Source organism: Engystomops pustulosus, chromosome 6 (genome assembly GCF_040894005.1).
Source record: "Engystomops pustulosus chromosome 6, aEngPut4.maternal, whole genome shotgun sequence".
In the NCBI taxonomy this organism is placed as follows: Eukaryota; Metazoa; Chordata; class Amphibia; order Anura; family Leptodactylidae; genus Engystomops; species Engystomops pustulosus.
In genome coordinates, this window is record NC_092416.1 from 179,312,875 (window position 1) to 179,335,440 (window position 22,566).

A 22,566-nucleotide genomic window follows, 5' to 3' on the forward strand; every position below is an offset into this window, starting at 1 on the left:
TCATGTGGAAACTGGCAGACACAATGGCCTCCTATAGACTTCAAAGAGGGTGACGGGAAATCTGTAGCACAATCCTCAATGTGAACAGACCCTAAGCATTTGTACATCTCCAGTCAGTCCGTATAGACTTTGGATTAAAGCTTTTTCCTCATCAATGCTGTAAAATATGGAACGCTTCACGAATTTGCGTGTCATCCTTGCGCAGGGGCCATGCTAATCTTCTCTGTATCGTTCCAATTTTAGTATATGTGCTGCCGAAGCGAGCACAGACCCCTGGCCTCCCCCATCAGTATATATAGTCCCCGGAGGGGGGGAGTTATACATTATGGAGAGGTCACTCTATATACATTACACCCATCATCTTCATTGGATCATAACTCTCATTCTCCACAACTGTCTAGAGTTTTCCTTCTTAAAAAAATATAAAAGTGCAAATAAAACGACACAAACGTATTAAACAGAATATGCAAAATAGATAAATAGCCCCAGAGGATGCTGGGAGCACCGGTCTTTGTCTTGTAAAAAGGGCGGGAAAAAGGTAAAAACAAAGGGAAACCCCAAACATTCCCTTGTTTCCCTTTGTTGGGTCTGTGGTTTCCAGGGTCCGGTCTGAATACTGTATTATCTCATCCGGGGGCTGCAGTTATTTCGGACTCTGAGACTCTGACGGGTCTTGTTATCTGTAGTTTGGGGTCTATATTCTGCTGTTTATTTAGAGGGTCTGGTCTAGGATATGTATTTGTTCAGATGTGATTTGGGGTCTGTACTGGGGTTTGTATTATTATTACTATTAGCTCATAGGGTTTTTCTGAGGCTTTCATTTTCGGGTTTGGGGTATGAATAAATCATAGGTGTCTGTTCTGGGGTCCTTCAGGTCCTTCAGGTATCAGGTCCTTCCCACTTTTCCTCAATTGACCCGCCTCTTCTCCCAGGATCCTCTGGGACTGGCAAATTTGCATCTTCTGGTGTCACAGCGTTGAATATCCCATATCCCCGTTACCTATAAGTTGCCCGATAATAAATGAAGAAACTATAGAAACGTTATAGAATGAGGGTTGTCATATATTATAGGTTCCTGGTGTAAATCCTGAAGAAGATCTCTCCATAATGTATAACTCCCCCCCTCCGGGGACTATATATACTGATGGGGGAGGCCAGGGGTCTGTGCTCGCTTCGGCAGCACATATACTAAAATTGGAACGATACAGAGAAGATTAGCATGGCCCCTGCGCAAGGATGACACGCAAATTCGTGAAGCGTTCCATATTTTGCACCAATTTCTCGTGTCTGCGCCGTCCTTCATACAGTTTTTTTCATTATTAAGGTAATAAATCGCTAAGTTTTTGCTATAGACACCATTTTGTACAATAATACATTATTTACCTCAAGATTTTACCTCAGAAAGTAGGTTTTTACACGTCATGTGAGCGAGACTGTAACATATTTTGCACCAATTTCTCATGTCGGCACCGTGCTTCATACAGTTTTTTCATTATTTAGGTAATAAATTGTTACGGTTTTGCGATAGACACCATTTTGTACAATAATACATTATTTACCTCATGATTTTACCTCAGAAAGTAAGTTTTTACATGTCATGTGAGCGACCCTGTATCATGTACACAAACTGCGCGCCACATCTGCCCCTGGCTTTTCCCCAAAATTGTATTTCAAACTCATCCGCCTAAATGTGAGGTCTTGGGGTGCGTTTGTGTGAGGTTTGCGCCACAGATTTGTTGATGGGAAATTCATTGTTGATATTTTAACCCTTTCTCTGCACTCTTTTTCCACGTTAATGCCAGTTTTCCCACCAAAACAGCGGATTTAAAGAAAGAGCGCAAATCTGACGTGGTTTTTTAATAAAAATATTCCGCCATTATCATCAAACCTAAATAACATTTTAAAAAGTTCTCTAGGTCAATACACTTTACAGCCACACCAAATCAAAAGGGATTTTTTTCTTAGGCTACATTCAGATGGCCGCTGCCCGCCTGTTGGGTGCCGTGAGCCCATTGTGATGTATGGGGGACGTATATCGCCCATATATACGTCGGCCGTATATACGCCCCCCATACATTCGTGTGAATATAGCCTTAGTTTGAGGTCTTATTTTTTGCTAAAAGACCTGCACATTTTATTTGTACACACTTGGGGATCATAAAGTTTTTTGATCCTGATTAAGATAATTTTTTGTGTGGTGATGGATAATTAACCCCATAACGACCTAGCCCTGTTTTGTTTTTTCATTTCTATTTTTCACTCCTCACCTTCAAAAATCTATAACTTTTTTTATTTTTCCATGTAAAGACCTGCGTGACGGCTTGTTTTCTGCATAACAAATTACACTTCATAGTAATGGTATTGAATATTCCATGCCATGTACTGGGAAGCGGGAAAAAAATTCCAAATGCAGTGAAATTGGTAAATAAAAACCCACATTTACACCATTTTCTTGTGGGCTTGGATTTTACGGATTTCACTGTGCGCCCCAAATAACATGTCTACTTTATTCTTTGGGTCAGTACGATAACAGGGATTACAAATTTGTATAGGTTTTATAATGTTTTCATACATTTACAAAAATTAAAACCTCCTGTACAAAAAAAAAAAAGTATTTTTGCATCTGGCGCTAATAACTTTTTCATATTTCTGTGTATGGACCTGTGGGTGGTGTCATTTTTTTGCGACTTTTGATGACATTTTCAATGCTACCATGACAGCCTTTTGATCACTTTTTAAAGAATTTTTAATATTTTTTGAAATGGCAAAAAAGTGCCATTTTCGACTCTGGCCGCAATTTTTTGTTATGGGGTTAAACGCAGTGAGAACCCGTTATTTTATTTTGATAGATCGGGCATTTTCTGACACAGCAATACCTAATGTATTTATGATTTTTACTGATTATTTATATCAGCTCTAGGGAAAGGGGGGTGATTAGAACTTTTAGGTTTTTTTATTATCATTTTTTTTTTTTTACTTTTTTTTTCAGACTCCCTAGGGTACTTTAACAAGAGGTTGTCTGATCTATCCCATCATGTTCTGCCATACTACAGTATGGCAGTATATCGGGATTTTCCTCCTCATTCATTACTATGTGCTGAGGGCACATTGTAATGAAAGGGTTAAAACAAGACAGACTCAGCTTGGCGACAGATCGCCGCTCCTCGATGACGTCATGGGGAGAAACAATCCTCGGCAAGATGGCGGCTCCCATTTGCTGCCATTTTTTTGAAGCCGCCCGAAGCTTTGCCAGCACCGACCGTGGGTGTTACCGATAAGTCTTTGCTGCAATATGCAACAAAGACTTACTGGCTATGGAGAGGGCTCAGCCTGTGAGGCCGGCATGTGGCATACTATTACGGCATGTGACATACTATTCCGTCACATGTCGGTAAAGAGTTAAAAATGTAAATTTGGGCATCTTTTTTTTCCCCGTTTTTTGCCATACGGGATCAAAACTATTGTAGGTTTGTAGTCTGGGTTGGTACAAATTTGGAGGTACAAAATGTGTGTGGTTTTACTTTTTGTTTTTTGTTTTTTTTGGGGGGGGTGGGCGTTTTTTGTGGGTTTTTTTATTTGCTTTGTGAGAGGGCACTGACTGAACTCTTATATAATGTACTATGCTGCTTAATATTATCTTTAACAGACACCCATCAAGACAGCTATCCTATAGGAAATCCTAGGGTCCTTCTGCGCGACTGCTGCGCGACACCATTGGCACGCCATGGTCGTTGCTGCAGGGAGGGGGGTGATGGGGTTAAACACCCGGGAAATGATCCTGATCCCAGGTGTTAGTGGCAGGGTTTGGCTGTGAGAACACGGCCCGGTACCAGCAGAACCCGATGTCCTGCAATCTTCTTCTGATACATCTTTGTAAAAGTCATTACGGCGGTCATGAAGGGGTTAAGGCTGCATTCACTTGGCATTAATTATCAATGTGTCTGGCATTCCCCATATTGTGAGAGGAATCCTCGCTGATTCTGCTCGGGATATAGGGCGAGTAACTTCATGTGGAAACTGGCAGACACAATGGCCTCCTATAGACTTCAAAGAGGGTGATGGAAAATCTGTAGCACAATCCTCAATGTGAACAGACCCTAAGCATTTGTACATCTCCAGTCAGTCCGTATAGACTTTGGATTAAAGCTTTTTCCTCATCAATGCTGTAAAATATGGAACGCTTCACGAATTTGCGTGTCATCCTTGCGCAGGGGCCATGCTAATCTTCTCTGTATCGTTCCAATTTTAGTATATGTGCTGCCGAAGCGAGCACAGACCCCTGGCCTCCCCCATCAGTATATATAGTCCCCGGAGGGGGGGAGTTATACATTATGGAGAGGTCACTCTATATACATTACACCCATCATCTTCATTGGATCATAACTCTCATTCTCCACAACTGTCTAGAGTTTTCCTTCTTAAAAAAATATAAAAGTGCAAATAAAACGACACAAACGTATTAAACAGAATATGCAAAATAGATAAATAGCCCCAGAGGATGCTGGGAGCACCGGTCTTTGTCTTGTAAAAAGGGCGGGAAAAAGGTAAAAACAAAGGGAAACCCCAAACATTCCCTTGTTTCCCTTTGTTGGGTCTGTGGTTTCCAGGGTCCGGTCTGAATACTGTATTATCTCATCCGGGGGCTGCAGTTATTTTGGACTCTGAGACTCTGACGGGTCTTGTTATCTGTAGTTTGGGGTCTATATTCTGCTGTTTATTTAGAGGGTCTGGTCTAGGATATGTATTTGTTCAGATGTGATTTGGGGTCTGTACTGGGGTTTGTATTATTATTACTATTAGCTCATAGGGTTTTTCTGAGGCTTTCATTTTCGGGTTTGGGGTATGAATAAGTCATAGGTGTCTGTTCTGGGGTCCTTCAGGTCCTTCAGGTATCAGGTCCTTCCCACTTTTCCTCAATTGACCCGCCTCTTCTCCCAGGATCCTCTGGGACTGGCAAATTTGCATCTTCTGGTGTCACAGCGTTGAATATCCCATATCCCCGTTACCTATAAGTTGCCCGATAATAAATGAAGAAACTATAGAAACGTTATAGAATGAGGGTTGTCATATATTATAGGTTCCTGGTGTAAATCCTGAAGAAGATCTCTCCATAATGTATAACTCCCCCCCTCCGGGGACTATATATACTGATGGGGGAGGCCAGGGGTCTGTGCTCGCTTCGGCAGCACATATACTAAAATTGGAACGATACAGAGAAGATTAGCATGGCCCCTGCGCAAGGATGACACGCAAATTCGTGAAGCGTTCCATATTTTGCACCAATTTCTCGTGTCTGCGCCGTCCTTCATACAGTTTTTTTCATTATTAAGGTAATAAATCGCTAAGTTTTTGCTATAGACACCATTTTGTACAATAATACATTATTTACCTCAAGATTTTACCTCAGAAAGTAGGTTTTTACACGTCATGTGAGCGAGACTGTAACATATTTTGCACCAATTTCTCATGTCGGCACCGTGCTTCATACAGTTTTTTCATTATTTAGGTAATAAATCGTTACGGTTTTGCGATAGACACCATTTTGTACAATAATACATTATTTACCTCATGATTTTACCTCAGAAAGTAAGTTTTTACATGTCATGTGAGCGACCCTGTATCATGTACACAAACTGCGCGCCACATCTGCCCCTGGCTTTTCCCCAAAATTGTATTTCAAACTCATCCGCCTAAATGTGAGGTCTTGGGGTGCGTTTGTGTGAGGTTTGCGCCACAGATTTGTTGATGGGAAATTCATTGTTGATATTTTAACCCTTTCTCTGCACTCTTTTTCCACGTTAATGCCAGTTTTCCCACCAAAACAGCGGATTTAAAGAAAGAGCGCAAATCTGACGTGGTTTTTTAATAAAAATATTCCGCCATTATCATCAAACCTAAATAACATTTTAAAAAGTTCTCTAGGTCAATACACTTTACAGCCACACCAAATCAAAAGGGATTTTTTTCTTAGGCTACATTCAGATGGCCGCTGCCCGCCTGTTGGGTGCCGTGAGCCCATTGTGATGTATGGGGGACGTATATCGCCCATATATACGTCGGCCGTATATACGCCCCCCATACATTCGTGTGAATATAGCCTTAGTTTGAGGTCTTATTTTTTGCTAAAAGACCTGCACATTTTATTTGTACACACTTGGGGATCATAAAGTTTTTTGATCCTGATTAAGATAATTTTTTGTGTGGTGATGGATAATTAACCCCATAACGACCTAGCCCTGTTTTGTTTTTTCATTTCTATTTTTCACTCCTCACCTTCAAAAATCTATAACTTTTTTTATTTTTCCATGTAAAGACCTGCGTGACGGCTTGTTTTCTGCATAACAAATTACACTTCATAGTAATGGTATTGAATATTCCATGCCATGTACTGGGAAGCGGGAAAAAAATTCCAAATGCAGTGAAATTGGTAAATAAAAACCCACATTTACACCATTTTCTTGTGGGCTTGGATTTTACGGATTTCACTGTGCGCCCCAAATAACATGTCTACTTTATTCTTTGGGTCAGTACGATAACAGGGATTACAAATTTGTATAGGTTTTATAATGTTTTCATACATTTACAAAAATTAAAACCTCCTGTACAAAAAAAAAAAAGTATTTTTGCATCTGGCGCTAATAACTTTTTCATATTTCTGTGTATGGACCTGTGGGTGGTGTCATTTTTTTGCGACTTTTGATGACATTTTCAATGCTACCATGACAGCCTTTTGATCACTTTTTAAAGAATTTTTAATATTTTTTGAAATGGCAAAAAAGTGCCATTTTCGACTCTGGCCGCAATTTTTTGTTATGGGGTTAAACGCAGTGAGAACCCGTTATTTTATTTTGATAGATCGGGCATTTTCTGACACAGCAATACCTAATGTATTTATGATTTTTACTGATTATTTATATCAGCTCTAGGGAAAGGGGGGTGATTAGAACTTTTAGGTTTTTTTATTATCATTTTTTTTTTTTTACTTTTTTTTTCAGACTCCCTAGGGTACTTTAACAAGAGGTTGTCTGATCTATCCCATCATGTTCTGCCATACTACAGTATGGCAGTATATCGGGATTTTCCTCCTCATTCATTACTATGTGCTGAGGGCACATTGTAATGAAAGGGTTAAAACAAGACAGACTCAGCATGGCGACAGATCGCCGCTCCTCGATGACGTCATGGGGAGAAACAATCCTCGGCAAGATGGCGGCTCCCATTTGCTGCCATTTTTTTGAAGCCGCCCGAAGCTTTGCCAGCACCGACCGTGGGTGTTACCGATAAGTCTTTGCTGCAATATGCAACAAAGACTTACTGGCTATGGAGAGGGCTCAGCCTGTGAGGCCGGCATGTGGCATACTATTACGGCATGTGACATACTATTCCGTCACATGTCGGTAAAGAGTTAAAAATGTAAATTTGGGCATCTTTTTTTTCCCCGTTTTTTGCCATACGGGATCAAAACTATTGTAGGTTTGTAGTCTGGGTTGGTACAAATTTGGAGGTACAAAATGTGTGTGGTTTTACTTTTTGTTTTTTGTTTTTTTGGGGGGGGTGGGCGTTTTTTGTGGGTGTTTTTATTTGCTTTGTGAGAGGGCACTGACTGAACTCTTATATAATGTACTATGCTGCTTAATATTATCTTTAACAGACACCCATCAAGACAGCTATCCTATAGGAAATCCTAGGGTCCTTCTGCGCGACTGCTGCGCGACACCATTGGCACGCCATGGTCGTTGCTGCAGGGAGGGGGGTGATGGGGTTAAACACCCGGGAAATGATCCTGATCCCAGGTGTTAGTGGCAGGGTTTGGCTGTGAGAACACGGCCCGGTACCAGCAGAACCCGATGTCCTGCAATCTTCTTCTGATACATCTTTGTAAAAGTCATTACGGCGGTCATGAAGGGGTTAAGGCTGCATTCACTTGGCATTAATTATCAATGTGTCTGGCATTCCCCATATTGTGAGAGGAATCCTCGCTGATTCTGCTCGGGATATAGGGCGAGTAACTTCATGTGGAAACTGGCAGACACAATGGCCTCCTATAGACTTCAAAGAGGGTGATGGAAAATCTGTAGCACAATCCTCAATGTGAACAGACCCTAAGCATTTGTACATCTCCAGTCAGTCCGTATAGACTTTGGATTAAAGCTTTTTCCTCATCAATGCTGTAAAATATGGAACGCTTCACGAATTTGCATGTCATCCTTGCGCAGGGGCCATGCTAATCTTCTCTGTATCGTTCCAATTTTAGTATATGTGCTGCCGAAGCGAGCACAGACCCCTGGCCTCCCCCATCAGTATATATAGTCCCCGGAGGGGGGGAGTTATACATTATGGAGAGGTCACTCTATATACATTACACCCATCATCTTCATTGGATCATAACTCTCATTCTCCACAACTGTCTAGAGTTTTCCTTCTTAAAAAAATATAAAAGTGCAAATAAAACGACACAAACGTATTAAACAGAATATGCAAAATAGATAAATAGCCCCAGAGGATGCTGGGAGCACCGGTCTTTGTCTTGTAAAAAGGGCGGGAAAAAGGTAAAAACAAAGGGAAACCCCAAACATTCCCTTGTTTCCCTTTGTTGGGTCTGTGGTTTCCAGGGTCCGGTCTGAATACTGTATTATCTCATCCGGGGGCTGCAGTTATTTCGGACTCTGAGACTCTGACGGGTCTTGTTATCTGTAGTTTGGGGTCTATATTCTGCTGTTTATTTAGAGGGTCTGGTCTAGGATATGTATTTGTTCAGATGTGATTTGGGGTCTGTACTGGGGTTTGTATTATTATTACTATTAGCTCATAGGGTTTTTCTGAGGCTTTCATTTTCGGGTTTGGGGTATGAATAAGTCATAGGTGTCTGTTCTGGGGTCCTTCAGGTCCTTCAGGTATCAGGTCCTTCCCACTTTTCCTCAATTGACCCGCCTCTTCTCCCAGGATCCTCTGGGACTGGCAAATTTGCATCTTCTGGTGTCACAGCGTTGAATATCCCATATCCCCGTTACCTATAAGTTGCCCGATAATAAATGAAGAAACTATAGAAACGTTATAGAATGAGGGTTGTCATATATTATAGGTTCCTGGTGTAAATCCTGAAGAAGATCTCTCCATAATGTATAACTCCCCCCCTCCGGGGACTATATATACTGATGGGGGAGGCCAGGGGTCTGTGCTCGCTTCGGCAGCACATATACTAAAATTGGAACGATACAGAGAAGATTAGCATGGCCCCTGCGCAAGGATGACACGCAAATTCGTGAAGCGTTCCATATTTTGCACCAATTTCTCGTGTCTGCGCCGTCCTTCATACAGTTTTTTTCATTATTAAGGTAATAAATCGCTAAGTTTTTGCTATAGACACCATTTTGTACAATAATACATTATTTACCTCAAGATTTTACCTCAGAAAGTAGGTTTTTACACATCATGTGAGCGAGACTGTAACATATTTTGCACCAATTTCTCATGTCGGCACCGTGCTTCATACAGTTTTTTCATTATTTAGGTAATAAATCGTTACGGTTTTGCGATAGACACCATTTTGTACAATAATACATTATTTACCTCATGATTTTACCTCAGAAAGTAAGTTTTTACATGTCATGTGAGCGACCCTGTATCATGTACACAAACTGCGCGCCACATCTGCCCCTGGCTTTTCCCCAAAATTGTATTTCAAACTCATCCGCCTAAATGTGAGGTCTTGGGGTGCGTTTGTGTGAGGTTTGCGCCACAGATTTGTTGATGGGAAATTCATTGTTGATATTTTAACCCTTTCTCTGCACTCTTTTTCCACGTTAATGCCAGTTTTCCCACCAAAACAGCGGATTTAAAGAAAGAGCGCAAATCTGACGTGGTTTTTTAATAAAAATATTCCGCCATTATCATCAAACCTAAATAACATTTTAAAAAGTTCTCTAGGTCAATACACTTTACAGCCACACCAAATCAAAAGGGATTTTTTTCTTAGGCTACATTCAGATGGCCGCTGCCCGCCTGTTGGGTGCCGTGAGCCCATTGTGATGTATGGGGGACGTATATCGCCCATATATACGTCGGCCGTATATACGCCCCCCATACATTCGTGTGAATATAGCCTTAGTTTGAGGTCTTATTTTTTGCTAAAAGACCTGCACATTTTATTTGTACACACTTGGGGATCATAAAGTTTTTTGATCCTGATTAAGATAATTTTTTGTGTGGTGATGGATAATTAACCCCATAACGACCTAGCCCTGTTTTGTTTTTTCATTTCTATTTTTCACTCCTCACCTTCAAAAATCTATAACTTTTTTTATTTTTCCATGTAAAGACCTGCGTGACGGCTTGTTTTCTGCATAACAAATTACACTTCATAGTAATGGTATTGAATATTCCATGCCATGTACTGGGAAGCGGGAAAAAAATTCCAAATGCAGTGAAATTGGTAAATAAAAACCCACATTTACACCATTTTCTTGTGGGCTTGGATTTTACGGATTTCACTGTGCGCCCCAAATAACATGTCTACTTTATTCTTTGGGTCCGTACGATAACAGGGATTACAAATTTGTATAGGTTTTATAATGTTTTCATACATTTACAAAAATTAAAACCTCCTGTACAAAAAAAAAAAAGTATTTTTGCATCTGGCGCTAATAACTTTTTCATATTTCTGTGTATGGACCTGTGGGTGGTGTCATTTTTTTGCGACTTTTGATGACATTTTCAATGCTACCATGACAGCCTTTTGATCACTTTTTAAAGAATTTTTAATATTTTTTGAAATGGCAAAAAAGTGCCATTTTCGACTCTGGCCGCAATTTTTTGTTATGGGGTTAAACGCAGTGAGAACCCGTTATTTTATTTTGATAGATCGGGCATTTTCTGACACAGCAATACCTAATGTATTTATGATTTTTACTGATTATTTATATCAGCTCTAGGGAAAGGGGGGTGATTAGAACTTTTAGGTTTTTTTATTATCATTTTTTTTTTTTTACTTTTTTTTTCAGACTCCCTAGGGTACTTTAACAAGAGGTTGTCTGATCTATCCCATCATGTTCTGCCATACTACAGTATGGCAGTATATCGGGATTTTCCTCCTCATTCATTACTATGTGCTGAGGGCACATTGTAATGAAAGGGTTAAAACAAGACAGACTCAGCATGGCGACAGATCGCCGCTCCTCGATGACGTCATGGGGAGAAACAATCCTCGGCAAGATGGCGGCTCCCATTTGCTGCCATTTTTTTGAAGCCGCCCGAAGCTTTGCCAGCACCGACCGTGGGTGTTACCGATAAGTCTTTGCTGCAATATGCAACAAAGACTTACTGGCTATGGAGAGGGCTCAGCCTGTGAGGCCGGCATGTGGCATACTATTACGGCATGTGACATACTATTCCGTCACATGTCGGTAAAGAGTTAAAAATGTAAATTTGGGCATCTTTTTTTTCCCCGTTTTTTGCCATACGGGATCAAAACTATTGTAGGTTTGTAGTCTGGGTTGGTACAAATTTGGAGGTACAAAATGTGTGTGGTTTTACTTTTTGTTTTTTGTTTTTTTGGGGGGGGTGGGCGTTTTTTGTGGGTGTTTTTATTTGCTTTGTGAGAGGGCACTGACTGAACTCTTATATAATGTACTATGCTGCTTAATATTATCTTTAACAGACACCCATCAAGACAGCTATCCTATAGGAAATCCTAGGGTCCTTCTGCGCGACTGCTGCGCGACACCATTGGCACGCCATGGTCGTTGCTGCAGGGAGGGGGGTGATGGGGTTAAACACCCGGGAAATGATCCTGATCCCAGGTGTTAGTGGCAGGGTTTGGCTGTGAGAACACGGCCCGGTACCAGCAGAACCCGATGTCCTGCAATCTTCTTCTGATACATCTTTGTAAAAGTCATTACGGCGGTCATGAAGGGGTTAAGGCTGCATTCACTTGGCATTAATTATCAATGTGTCTGGCATTCCCCATATTGTGAGAGGAATCCTCGCTGATTCTGCTCGGGATATAGGGCGAGTAACTTCATGTGGAAACTGGCAGACACAATGGCCTCCTATAGACTTCAAAGAGGGTGATGGAAAATCTGTAGCACAATCCTCAATGCGAACAGACCCTAAGCATTTGTACCTCTCCAGTCAGTCCGTATAGACTTTGGATTAAAGCTTTTTCCTCATCAATGCTGTAAAATATGGAACGCTTCACGAATTTGCGTGTCATCCTTGCGCAGGGGCCATGCTAATCTTCTCTGTATCGTTCCAATTTTAGTATATGTGCTGCCGAAGCGAGCACAGACCCCTGGCCTCCCCCATCAGTATATATAGTCCCCGGAGGGGGGGAGTTATACATTATGGAGAGGTCACTCTATATACATTACACCCATCATCTTCATTGGATCATAACTCTCATTCTCCACAACTGTCTAGAGTTTTCCTTCTTAAAAAAATATAAAAGTGCAAATAAAACGACACAAACGTATTAAACAGAATATGCAAAATAGATAAATAGCCCCAGAGGATGCTGGGAGCACCGGTCTTTGTCTTGTAAAAAGGGCGGGAAAAAGGTAAAAACAAAGGGAAACCCCAAACATTCCCTTGTTTCCCTTTGTTGGGTCTGTGGTTTCCAGGGTCCGGTCTGAATACTGTATTATCTCATCCGGGGGCTGCAGTTATTTCGGACTCTGAGACTCTGACGGGTCTTGTTATCTGTAGTTTGGGGTCTATATTCTGCTGTTTATTTAGAGGGTCTGGTCTAGGATATGTATTTGTTCAGATGTGATTTGGGGTCTGTACTGGGGTTTGTATTATTATTACTATTAGCTCATAGGGTTTTTCTGAGGCTTTCATTTTCGGGTTTGGGGTATGAATAAGTCATAGGTGTCTGTTCTGGGGTCCTTCAGGTCCTTCAGGTATCAGGTCCTTCCCACTTTTCCTCAATTGACCCGCCTCTTCTCCCAGGATCCTCTGGGACTGGCAAATTTGCATCTTCTGGTGTCACAGCGTTGAATATCCCATATCCCCGTTACCTATAAGTTGCCCGATAATAAATGAAGAAACTATAGAAACGTTATAGAATGAGGGTTGTCATATATTATAGGTTCCTGGTGTAAATCCTGAAGAAGATCTCTCCATAATGTATAACTCCCCCCCTCCGGGGACTATATATACTGATGGGGGAGGCCAGGGGTCTGTGCTCGCTTCGGCAGCACATATACTAAAATTGGAACGATACAGAGAAGATTAGCATGGCCCCTGCGCAAGGATGACACGCAAATTCGTGAAGCGTTCCATATTTTGCACCAATTTCTCGTGTCTGCGCCGTCCTTCATACAGTTTTTTTCATTATTAAGGTAATAAATCGCTAAGTTTTTGCTATAGACACCATTTTGTACAATAATACATTATTTACCTCAAGATTTTACCTCAGAAAGTAGGTTTTTACACGTCATGTGAGCGAGACTGTAACATATTTTGCACCAATTTCTCATGTCGGCACCGTGCTTCATACAGTTTTTTCATTATTTAGGTAATAAATCGTTACGGTTTTGCGATAGACACCATTTTGTACAATAATACATTATTTACCTCATGATTTTACCTCAGAAAGTAAGTTTTTACATGTCATGTGAGCGACCCTGTATCATGTACACAAACTGCGCGCCACATCTGCCCCTGGCTTTTCCCCAAAATTGTATTTCAAACTCATCCGCCTAAATGTGAGGTCTTGGGGTGCGTTTGTGTGAGGTTTGCGCCACAGATTTGTTGATGGGAAATTCATTGTTGATATTTTAACCCTTTCTCTGCACTCTTTTTCCACGTTAATGCCAGTTTTCCCACCAAAACAGCGGATTTAAAGAAAGAGCGCAAATCTGACGTGGTTTTTTAATAAAAATATTCCGCCATTATCATCAAACCTAAATAACATTTTAAAAAGTTCTCTAGGTCAATACACTTTACAGCCACACCAAATCAAAAGGGATTTTTTTCTTAGGCTACATTCAGATGGCCGCTGCCCGCCTGTTGGGTGCCGTGAGCCCATTGTGATGTATGGGGGACGTATATCGCCCATATATACGTCGGCCGTATATACGCCCCCCATACATTCGTGTGAATATAGCCTTAGTTTGAGGTCTTATTTTTTGCTAAAAGACCTGCACATTTTATTTGTACACACTTGGGGATCATAAAGTTTTTTGATCCTGATTAAGATAATTTTTTGTGTGGTGATGGATAATTAACCCCATAACGACCTAGCCCTGTTTTGTTTTTTCATTTCTATTTTTCACTCCTCACCTTCAAAAATCTATAACTTTTTTTATTTTTCCATGTAAAGACCTGCGTGACGGCTTGTTTTCTGCATAACAAATTACACTTCATAGTAATGGTATTGAATATTCCATGCCATGTACTGGGAAGCGGGAAAAAAATTCCAAATGCAGTGAAATTGGTAAATAAAAACCCACATTTACACCATTTTCTTGTGGGCTTGGATTTTACGGATTTCACTGTGCGCCCCAAATAACATGTCTACTTTATTCTTTGGGTCAGTACGATAACAGGGATTACAAATTTGTATAGGTTTTATAATGTTTTCATACATTTACAAAAATTAAAACCTCCTGTACAAAAAAAAAAAAGTATTTTTGCATCTGGCGCTAATAACTTTTTCATATTTCTGTGTATGGACCTGTGGGTGGTGTCATTTTTTTGCGACTTTTGATGACATTTTCAATGCTACCATGACAGCCTTTTGATCACTTTTTAAAGAATTTTTAATATTTTTTGAAATGGCAAAAAAGTGCCATTTTCGACTCTGGCCGCAATTTTTTGTTATGGGGTTAAACGCAGTGAGAACCCGTTATTTTATTTTGATAGATCGGGCATTTTCTGACACAGCAATACCTAATGTATTTATGATTTTTACTGATTATTTATATCAGCTCTAGGGAAAGGGGGGTGATTAGAACTTTTAGGTTTTTTTATTATCATTTTTTTTTTTTTACTTTTTTTTTCAGACTCCCTAGGGTACTTTAACAAGAGGTTGTCTGATCTATCCCATCATGTTCTGCCATACTACAGTATGGCAGTATATCGGGATTTTCCTCCTCATTCATTACTATGTGCTGAGGGCACATTGTAATGAAAGGGTTAAAACAAGACAGACTCAGCATGGCGACAGATCGCCGCTCCTCGATGACGTCATGGGGAGAAACAATCCTCGGCAAGATGGCGGCTCCCATTTGCTGCCATTTTTTTGAAGCCGCCCGAAGCTTTGCCAGCACCGACCGTGGGTGTTACCGATAAGTCTTTGCTGCAATATGCAACAAAGACTTACTGGCTATGGAGAGGGCTCAGCCTGTGAGGCCGGCATGTGGCATACTATTACGGCATGTGACATACTATTCCGTCACATGTCGGTAAAGAGTTAAAAATGTAAATTTGGGCATCTTTCTTTTCCCCGTTTTTTGCCATACGGGATCAAAACTATTGTAGGTTTGTAGTCTGGGTTGGTACAAATTTGGAGGTACAAAATGTGTGTGGTTTTACTTTTTGTTTTTTGTTTTTTTTGGGGGGGGGGGGCGTTTTTTGTGGGTTTTTTTATTTGCTTTGTGAGAGGGCACTGACTGAACTCTTATATAATGTACTATGCTGCTTAATATTATCTTTAACAGACACCCATCAAGACAGCTATCCTATAGGAAATCCTAGGGTCCTTCTGCGCGACTGCTGCGCGACACCATTGGCACGCCATGGTCGTTGCTGCAGGGAGGGGGGTGATGGGGTTAAACACCCGGGAAATGATCCTGATCCCAGGTGTTAGTGGCAGGGTTTGGCTGTGAGAACACGGCCCGGTACCAGCAGAACCCGATGTCCTGCAATCTTCTTCTGATACATCTTTGTAAAAGTCATCACGGCGGTCATGAAGGGGTTAAGGCTGCATTCACTTGGCATTAATTATCAATGTGTCTGGCATTCCCCATATTGTGAGAGGAATCCTCGCTGATTCTGCTCGGGATATAGGGCGAGTAACTTCATGTGGAAACTGGCAGACACAATGGCCTCCTATAGACTTCAAAGAGGGTGATGGAAAATCTGTAGCACAATCCTCAATGTGAACAGACCCTAAGCATTTGTACATCTCCAGTCAGTCCGTATAGACTTTGGATTAAAGCTTTTTCCTCATCAATGCTGTAAAATATGGAACGCTTCACGAATTTGCGTGTCATCCTTGCGCAGGGGCCATGCTAATCTTCTCTGTATCGTTCCAATTTTAGTATATGTGCTGCCGAAGCGAGCACAGACCCCTGGCCTCCCCCATCAGTATATATAGTCCCCGGAGGGGGGGAGTTATACATTATGGAGAGGTCACTCTATATACATTACACCCATCATCTTCATTGGATCATAACTCTCATTCTCCACAACTGTCTAGAGTTTTCCTTCTTAAAAAAATATAAAAGTGCAAATAAAACGACACAAACGTATTAAACAGAATATGCAAAATAGATAAATAGCCCCAGAGGATGCTGGGAGCACCGGTCTTTGTCTTGTAAAAAGGGCGGGAAAAAGGTAAAAACAAAGGGAAACCCCAAACATTCCCTTGTTTCCCTTTGTTGGGTCTGTGGTTTCCAGGGTCCGGTCTGAATACTGTATTATCTCATCCGGGGGCTGCAGTTATTTTGGACTCTGAGACTCTGACGGGTCTTGTTATCTGTAGTTTGGGGTCTATATTCTGCTGTTTATTTAGAGGGTCTGGTCTAGGATATGTATTTGTTCAGATGTGATTTGGGGTCTGTACTGGGGTTTGTATTATTATTACTATTAGCTCATAGGGTTTTTCTGAGGCTTTCATTTTCGGGTTTGGGGTATGAATAAGTCATAGGTGTCTGTTCTGGGGTCCTTCAGGTCCTTCAGGTATCAGGTCCTTCCCACTTTTCCTCAATTGACCCGCCTCTTCTCCCAGGATCCTCTGGGACTGGCAAATTTGCATCTTCTGGTGTCACAGCGTTGAATATCCCATATCCCCGTTACCTATAAGTTGCCCGATAATAAATGAAGAAACTATAGAAACGTTATAGAATGAGGGTTGTCATATATTATAGGTTCCTGGTGTAAATCCTGAAGAAGATCTCTCCATAATGTATAACTCCCCCCCTCCGGGGACTATATATACTGATGGGGGAGGCCAGGGGTCTGTGCTCGCTTCGGCAGCACATATACTAAAATTGGAACGATACAGAGAAGATTAGCATGGCCCCTGCGCAAGGATGACACGCAAATTCGTGAAGCGTTCCATATTTTGCACCAATTTCTCGTGTCTGCGCCGTCCTTCATACAGTTTTTTTCATTATTAAGGTAATAAATCGCTAAGTTTTTGCTATAGACACCATTTTGTACAATAATACATTATTTACCTCAAGATTTTACCTCAGAAAGTAGGTTTTTACACGTCATGTGAGCGAGACTGTAACATATTTTGCACCAATTTCTCATGTCGGCACCGTGCTTCATACAGTTTTTTCATTATTTAGGTAATAAATCGTTACGGTTTTGCGATAGACACCATTTTGTACAATAATACATTATTTACCTCATGATTTTACCTCAGAAAGTAAGTTTTTACATGTCATGTGAGCGACCCTGTATCATGTACACAAACTGCGCGCCACATCTGCCCCTGGCTTTTCCCCAAAATTGTATTTCAAACTCATCCGCCTAAATGTGAGGTCTTGGGGTGCGTTTGTGTGAGGTTTGCGCCACAGATTTGTTGATGGGAAATTCATTGTTGATATTTTAACCCTTTCTCTGCACTCTTTTTCCACGTTAATGCCAGTTTTCCCACCAAAACAGCGGATTTAAAGAAAGAGCGCAAATCTGACGTGGTTTTTTAATAAAAATATTCCGCCATTATCATCAAACCTAAATAACATTTTAAAAAGTTCTCTAGGTCAATACACTTTACAGCCACACCAAATCAAAAGGGATTTTTTTCTTAGGCTACATTCAGATGGCCGCTGCCCGCCTGTTGGGTGCCGTGAGCCCATTGTGATGTATGGGGGACGTATATCGCCCATATATACGTCGGCCGTATATACGCCCCCCATACATTCGTGTGAATATAGCCTTAGTTTGAGGTCTTATTTTTTGCTAAAAGACCTGCACATTTTATTTGTACACACTTGGGGATCATAAAGTTTTTTGATCCTGATTAAGATAATTTTTTGTGTGGTGATGGATAATTAACCCCATAACGACCTAGCCCTGTTTTGTTTTTTCATTTCTATTTTTCACTCCTCACCTTCAAAAATCTATAACTTTTTTTATTTTTCCATGTAAAGACCTGCGTGACGGCTTGTTTTCTGCATAACAAATTACACTTCATAGTAATGGTATTAAATATTCCATGCCATGTACTGGGAAGCGGGAAAAAAATTCCAAATGCAGTGAAATTGGTAAATAAAAACCCACATTTACACCATTTTCTTGTGGGCTTGGATTTTACGGATTTCACTGTGCGCCCCAAATAACATGTCTACTTTATTCTTTGGGTCAGTACGATAACAGGGATTACAAATTTGTATAGGTTTTATAATGTTTTCATACATTTACAAAAATTAAAACCTCCTGTACAAAAAAAAAAAAGTATTTTTGCATCTGGCGCTAATAACTTTTTCATATTTCTGTGTATGGACCTGTGGGTGGTGTCATTTTTTTGCGACTTTTGATGACATTTTCAATGCTACCATGACAGCCTTTTGATCACTTTTTAAAGAATTTTTAATATTTTTTGAAATGGCAAAAAAGTGCCATTTTCGACTCTGGCCGCAATTTTTTGTTATGGGGTTAAACGCAGTGAGAACCCGTTATTTTATTTTGATAGATCGGGCATTTTCTGACACAGCAATACCTAATGTATTTATGATTTTTACTGATTATTTATATCAGCTCTAGGGAAAGGGGGGTGATTAGAACTTTTAGGTTTTTTTATTATCATTTTTTTTTTTTTACTTTTTTTTTCAGACTCCCTAGGGTACTTTAACAAGAGGTTGTCTGATCTATCCCATCATGTTCTGCCATACTACAGTATGGCAGTATATCGGGATTTTCCTCCTCATTCATTACTATGTGCTGAGGGCACATTGTAATGAAAGGGTTAAAACAAGACAGACTCAGCATGGCGACAGATCGCCGCTCCTCGATGACGTCATGGGGAGAAACAATCCTCGGCAAGATGGCGGCTCCCATTTGCTGCCATTTTTTTGAAGCCGCCCGAAGCTTTGCCAGCACCGACCGTGGGTGTTACCGATAAGTCTTTGCTGCAATATGCAACAAAGACTTACTGGCTATGGAGAGGGCTCAGCCTGTGAGGCCGGCATGTGGCATACTATTACGGCATGTGACATACTATTCCGTCACATGTCGGTAAAGAGTTAAAAATGTAAATTTGGGCATCTTTCTTTTCCCCGTTTTTTGCCATACGGGATCAAAACTATTGTAGGTTTGTAGTCTGGGTTGGTACAAATTTGGAGGTACAAAATGTGTGTGGTTTTACTTTTTGTTTTTTGTTTTTTTGGGGGGGGGGGGGCGTTTTTTGTGGGTTTTTTTATTTGCTTTGTGAGAGGGCACTGACTGAACTCTTATATAATGTACTATGCTGCTTAATATTATCTTTAACAGACACCCATCAAGACAGCTATCCTATAGGAAATCCTAGGGTCCTTCTGCGCGACTGCTGCGCGACACCATTGGCACGCCATGGTCGTTGCTGCAGGGAGGGGGGTGATGGGGTTAAACACCCGGGAAATGATCCTGATCCCAGGTGTTAGTGGCAGGGTTTGGCTGTGAGAACACGGCCCGGTACCAGCAGAACCCGATGTCCTGCAATCTTCTTCTGATACATCTTTGTAAAAGTCATCACGGCGGTCATGAAGGGGTTAAGGCTGCATTCACTTGGCATTAATTATCAATGTGTCTGGCATTCCCCATATTGTGAGAGGAATCCTCGCTGATTCTGCTCGGGATATAGGGCGAGTAACTTCATGTGGAAACTGGCAGACACAATGGCCTCCTATAGACTTCAAAGAGGGTGATGGAAAATCTGTAGCACAATCCTCAATGTGAACAGACCCTAAGCATTTGTACATCTCCAGTCAGTCCGTATAGACTTTGGATTAAAGCTTTTTCCTCATCAATGCTGTAAAATATGGAACGCTTCACGAATTTGCGTGTCATCCTTGCGCAGGGGCCATGCTAATCTTCTCTGTATCGTTCCAATTTTAGTATATGTGCTGCCGAAGCGAGCACAGACCCCTGGCCTCCCCCATCAGTATATATAGTCCCCGGAGGGGGGGAGTTATACATTATGGAGAGGTCACTCTATATACATTACACCCATCATCTTCATTGGATCATAACTCTCATTCTCCACAACTGTCTAGAGTTTTCCTTCTTAAAAAAATATAAAAGTGCAAATAAAACGACACAAACGTATTAAACAGAATATGCAAAATAGATAAATAGCCCCAGAGGATGCTGGGAGCACCGGTCTTTGTCTTGTAAAAAGGGCGGGAAAAAGGTAAAAACAAAGGGAAACCCCAAACATTCCCTTGTTTCCCTTTGTTGGGTCTGTGGTTTCCAGGGTCCGGTCTGAATACTGTATTATCTCATCCGGGGGCTGCAGTTATTTTGGACTCTGAGACTCTGACGGGTCTTGTTATCTGTAGTTTGGGGTCTATATTCTGCTGTTTATTTAGAGGGTCTGGTCTAGGATATGTATTTGTTCAGATGTGATTTGGGGTCTGTACTGGGGTTTGTATTATTATTACTATTAGCTCATAGGGTTTTTCTGAGGCTTTCATTTTCGGGTTTGGGGTATGAATAAGTCATAGGTGTCTGTTCTGGGGTCCTTCAGGTCCTTCAGGTATCAGGTCCTTCCCACTTTTCCTCAATTGACCCGCCTCTTCTCCCAGGATCCTCTGGGACTGGCAAATTTGCATCTTCTGGTGTCACAGCGTTGAATATCCCATATCCCCGTTACCTATAAGTTGCCCGATAATAAATGAAGAAACTATAGAAACGTTATAGAATGAGGGTTGTCATATATTATAGGTTCCTGGTGTAAATCCTGAAGAAGATCTCTCCATAATGTATAACTCCCCCCCTCCGGGGACTATATATACTGATGGGGGAGGCCAGGGGTCTGTGCTCGCTTCGGCAGCACATATACTAAAATTGGAACGATACAGAGAAGATTAGCATGGCCCCTGCGCAAGGATGACACGCAAATTCGTGAAGCGTTCCATATTTTGCACCAATTTCTCGTGTCTGCGCCGTCCTTCATACAGTTTTTTTCATTATTAAGGTAATAAATCGCTAAGTTTTTGCTATAGACACCATTTTGTACAATAATACATTATTTACCTCAAGATTTTACCTCAGAAAGTAGGTTTTTACACGTCATGTGAGCGAGACTGTAACATATTTTGCACCAATTTCTCATGTCGGCACCGTGCTTCATACAGTTTTTTCATTATTTAGGTAATAAATCGTTACGGTTTTGCGATAGACACCATTTTGTACAATAATACATTATTTACCTCATGATTTTACCTCAGAAAGTAAGTTTTTACATGTCATGTGAGCGACCCTGTATCATGTACACAAACTGCGCGCCACATCTGCCCCTGGCTTTTCCCCAAAATTGTATTTCAAACTCATCCGCCTAAATGTGAGGTCTTGGGGTGCGTTTGTGTGAGGTTTGCGCCACAGATTTGTTGATGGGAAATTCATTGTTGATATTTTAACCCTTTCTCTGCACTCTTTTTCCACGTTAATGCCAGTTTTCCCACCAAAACAGCGGATTTAAAGAAAGAGCGCAAATCTGACGTGGTTTTTTAATAAAAATATTCCGCCATTATCATCAAACCTAAATAACATTTTAAAAAGTTCTCTAGGTCAATACACTTTACAGCCACACCAAATCAAAAGGGATTTTTTTCTTAGGCTACATTCAGATGGCCGCTGCCCGCCTGTTGGGTGCCGTGAGCCCATTGTGATGTATGGGGGACGTATATCGCCCATATATACGTCGGCCGTATATACGCCCCCCATACATTCGTGTGAATATAGCCTTAGTTTGAGGTCTTATTTTTTGCTAAAAGACCTGCACATTTTATTTGTACACACTTGGGGATCATAAAGTTTTTTGATCCTGATTAAGATAATTTTTTGTGTGGTGATGGATAATTAACCCCATAACGACCTAGCCCTGTTTTGTTTTTTCATTTCTATTTTTCACTCCTCACCTTCAAAAATCTATAACTTTTTTTATTTTTCCATGTAAAGACCTGCGTGACGGCTTGTTTTCTGCATAACAAATTACACTTCATAGTAATGGTATTGAATATTCCATGCCATGTACTGGGAAGCGGGAAAAAAATTCCAAATGCAGTGAAATTGGTAAATAAAAACCCACATTTACACCATTTTCTTGTGGGCTTGGATTTTACGGATTTCACTGTGCGCCCCAAATAACATGTCTACTTTATTCTTTGGGTCAGTACGATAACAGGGATT

General features: G+C 41.0%; 12 non-coding genes across 12 annotated transcripts; 6 read left to right on the forward strand and 6 right to left on the reverse strand.

Moving 5' to 3' along the window:
• Positions 1-160: 160 nt before the first annotated feature.
• On the reverse strand, positions 161-267 carry LOC140066454 (U6 spliceosomal RNA). Its single transcript, XR_011848297.1, has one exon. It is a non-coding gene; the product is annotated as a U6 spliceosomal RNA (small nuclear RNA).
• Positions 268-1,164: 897 nt separating this feature from the next.
• On the forward strand, positions 1,165-1,271 carry LOC140066520 (U6 spliceosomal RNA). Its single transcript, XR_011848361.1, has one exon. It is a non-coding gene; the product is annotated as a U6 spliceosomal RNA (small nuclear RNA).
• A 2,895-nt stretch (positions 1,272-4,166) lies between these two features.
• On the reverse strand, positions 4,167-4,273 carry LOC140066455 (U6 spliceosomal RNA). Its single transcript, XR_011848298.1, has one exon. It is a non-coding gene; the product is annotated as a U6 spliceosomal RNA (small nuclear RNA).
• Positions 4,274-5,170: 897 nt separating this feature from the next.
• LOC140066521 (U6 spliceosomal RNA) lies at positions 5,171-5,277 on the forward strand. Its single transcript, XR_011848362.1, has one exon. It is a non-coding gene; the product is annotated as a U6 spliceosomal RNA (small nuclear RNA).
• A 2,894-nt stretch (positions 5,278-8,171) lies between these two features.
• LOC140066554 (U6 spliceosomal RNA) lies at positions 8,172-8,278 on the reverse strand. The gene has a single exon (XR_011848395.1). It is a non-coding gene; the product is annotated as a U6 spliceosomal RNA (small nuclear RNA).
• An 897-nt stretch (positions 8,279-9,175) lies between these two features.
• On the forward strand, positions 9,176-9,282 carry LOC140066522 (U6 spliceosomal RNA). Its single transcript, XR_011848363.1, has one exon. It is a non-coding gene; the product is annotated as a U6 spliceosomal RNA (small nuclear RNA).
• A 2,894-nt stretch (positions 9,283-12,176) lies between these two features.
• Positions 12,177-12,283, reverse strand: LOC140066456 (U6 spliceosomal RNA). Its single transcript, XR_011848299.1, has one exon. It is a non-coding gene; the product is annotated as a U6 spliceosomal RNA (small nuclear RNA).
• An 897-nt stretch (positions 12,284-13,180) lies between these two features.
• Positions 13,181-13,287, forward strand: LOC140066523 (U6 spliceosomal RNA). Its single transcript, XR_011848364.1, has one exon. It is a non-coding gene; the product is annotated as a U6 spliceosomal RNA (small nuclear RNA).
• Positions 13,288-16,182: 2,895 nt separating this feature from the next.
• Positions 16,183-16,289, reverse strand: LOC140066457 (U6 spliceosomal RNA). The gene has a single exon (XR_011848300.1). It is a non-coding gene; the product is annotated as a U6 spliceosomal RNA (small nuclear RNA).
• Positions 16,290-17,186: 897 nt separating this feature from the next.
• Positions 17,187-17,293, forward strand: LOC140066524 (U6 spliceosomal RNA). The gene has a single exon (XR_011848365.1). It is a non-coding gene; the product is annotated as a U6 spliceosomal RNA (small nuclear RNA).
• A 2,895-nt stretch (positions 17,294-20,188) lies between these two features.
• Positions 20,189-20,295, reverse strand: LOC140066458 (U6 spliceosomal RNA). The gene has a single exon (XR_011848301.1). It is a non-coding gene; the product is annotated as a U6 spliceosomal RNA (small nuclear RNA).
• Positions 20,296-21,192: 897 nt separating this feature from the next.
• Positions 21,193-21,299, forward strand: LOC140066526 (U6 spliceosomal RNA). Its single transcript, XR_011848366.1, has one exon. It is a non-coding gene; the product is annotated as a U6 spliceosomal RNA (small nuclear RNA).
• Positions 21,300-22,566: the final 1,267 nt, after the last annotated feature.